The 2500-nt window shown below is 50.5% G+C and overlaps 1 protein-coding gene across 1 annotated transcript in view; it reads right to left on the reverse strand.

Moving 5' to 3' along the window:
- Positions 1-380, reverse strand: part of LOC126581483 (uncharacterized) — an 11964-nt gene extending 11584 nt beyond the window's left edge. The window contains exon 1 of the mRNA XM_050245170.1: positions 1-380. This exon is cut by the window's left edge and continues 464 nt beyond it. The gene's annotated coding sequence lies outside the window, so the exon portion shown is untranslated.
- Between the last annotated feature and the right edge of the window lie 2120 nt (positions 381-2500).

Raw genomic sequence — 2500 nt, forward strand, 5'->3', positions numbered from 1 at the left:
CGGATGGCGGTGCAGAAGGCGGCTTTTTGCGTTTTAAAAACACGGAATTTTCGGGAAACAAAACGTACGAGAGAGAGAGAGATCGAAAGATCGCTGGAGAGCTGGCGGCGTGTCTGTTCGCCACGGAGGTACCGGTCAGAGTGAAGCGGTACGATCGGGAGGTCTCGCCAAGAAGGCTGCTCGATCGCTCGCTGGCTCGCTGGCTCGCTGGCACTCGGTGCAAATCAACATGCGCGCAACGCTAAGGCTCGGGTACTGCACGAAGATGCTCCCCTCAACGATGCTGCTGCTGCTGCTGAAGATGCTGAAGATTTTGCTTTGCCTCGATCTCGCTCCGTTTCACACGATTGGAGTTATGCTGGAGATCGCTTGCTCCCTCACTCACTCGCACTCGACAGATGGATGATGTGTGGATGGCAAGCAGCTCACAGCTCGCAACTCGCGCTCGGGAGCATTCGGGAATGAAGCGAAAGTTCGGATGATTTGTGCGGATGATAGAACGACTTTGACGAAGCGCGGGACGTGGGACCAACCAGCGATCTTTATTGCACGGTGGGAAGTGCGCGTGGATTGCGATGGATAAAAACATGGTGGCGGATGAAGTTGATCACTCTACTCGATCATGGAAATGTGCTTAATTGGACCGCCTGATAAGCTCTTGTTAATTTGTCAGTCATTTTAAGCTGCATCTTATAAACACTCTAATGTTTCCCAATTAATTCATGTTTTCTGTTAAATTCGTTCAACATATTGCTTCTAAAGAAATACTAAATTTTCTCCTTTCGTTTTATCTCTGACTTATTGGTCTAATTGATGATCACAAGAGCATCTGTTAGCAAAGACCAAGAAGATCTTTTTGAGATTTGAAATTAATTTTGAATTCCCTAACACCACCTAGCGGTTGCTGCTCCTCAAATGTTATCAAAGCTTTGATATCAAGCTAGTGCTAGATGACTCCTCGAAAATTTAATAAAAAACAGTTCTCATTCTTTTCTGTTTTATGTTTAAAAGATTTGGTAAAACCACTGCTTCATTCAATTCCAATAAATCCCTCGAAATGCATTTCTCCAACATCAACCAAAGATCATAAAGTTCAAGATCATAAATACTCAACCGAAGAGACACAGATGTGATTCAACCCATCGTTTGGGGCTTCACAAATCCCTCCGGTCGTCACTCCCTATAACGAAAAGCCTGATCGATCCAGGCTCGCAGTCAGCGGGAACCCCAAAGGATGGACAAGGAACGAAAACACATACCCCATGTACCACCATCTTCATCGATGGTCTATCTTTGCCGACCTTTTTCGTTGCCTCTTTTTTTTTGCAGGTGCGCCACCACCCATCCGGCGATATGTGAGACTGTGGCGTTGAGATGGCGCGATCATCGTTGATCATCCTCCACGGCAACGCACGCAACTGCTGACCCCGGGCGTGTGCGCAGTGAGACGTAGAAACGACGAAGGTAGAGTTTTGGCTTCAGAATCGTCTAACTTTTCCGTCGTCGCTGCGATCGTCGCTGGCTGCCGTGGTTTGTTGGTTTGTGTTGGAGGCTCGCTAGCTCCAAGCCCAAGAGAAAACACAGAGAGAATGAGAGAGAACAAACAGAGAAGGCAAAGGGGCTCAAGATCGCAAACTTTCCGTAAGAGTGAGAGATGGATGGATGAACCCACCCAGAAGTCGTGGAGCATATACGTGCCGAGCCGGACCGAGAACGGAGAAAACGCATCCCGATGGCCTGAGTCACATATGCACCGGCAGTGCATCTCTGTATGTGCCTGTATGTGTGTTTATGGCGTTGATGAAACACAAGACACCGAGTTGTGCGTGGTACGTTGTCATCGTTTGAAGATGCGCCCAATTCCATCCGAGTTCCCCGCGCCAAGGGACGTCCACGGCGTTCACCTAATCCCACAGTAGGCCATGAATGGATGCTTGAGGATGGATCTGTGATCGCTTCGCTGGACCCTGGGGTCATCTTCAGCGCAGCCAGCATGCACGGTGGTGTGTAATACTTTTTTCCAGTCTGTCTCGCCCTTTCTCAGCCTCCTCGGGAGCACCCTGGACCCTGGCCCTCACTGGAGAAACTGGGACAAGTGCCACCAGCAGCCGAGGCAATAGAAGAAGGCACGCTAAGCGACCGTCCATTCGTGGTCCATTCGCGGTCAATGCGGGGAGCGCCTTATACGGAGGCGGCTTCGACGACAACACTAGTATTGAGCATCGGCCACCAGTAGGGCTGCTGGTCACCAGAGACACGATGTCTAACAGACGAGAGACATCAGAAACCGAGAACCAAGGAGTGGTGGTGGTGGTGCAGTACCGCACGAAATGCGGTCAACGCTTCCCAGAATGGAGCTTTGGGGATGATTTGCGAGGATTATCCCAGGGCTTTGGCCCCCTTCAGGCCACTTGCGTGAACTGCCTCCTGGCCATCCGAAGCACCCCCGCACACGAATCTCCTTCGTTGCTTCCCGTGAGGCTTGTAGCGACCTCGAGAG

The sequence above is a fragment of the Anopheles aquasalis genome, chromosome 2 (genome assembly GCF_943734665.1).
Source record: "Anopheles aquasalis chromosome 2, idAnoAquaMG_Q_19, whole genome shotgun sequence".
Classification (NCBI taxonomy): Eukaryota; Metazoa; Arthropoda; class Insecta; order Diptera; family Culicidae; genus Anopheles; species Anopheles aquasalis.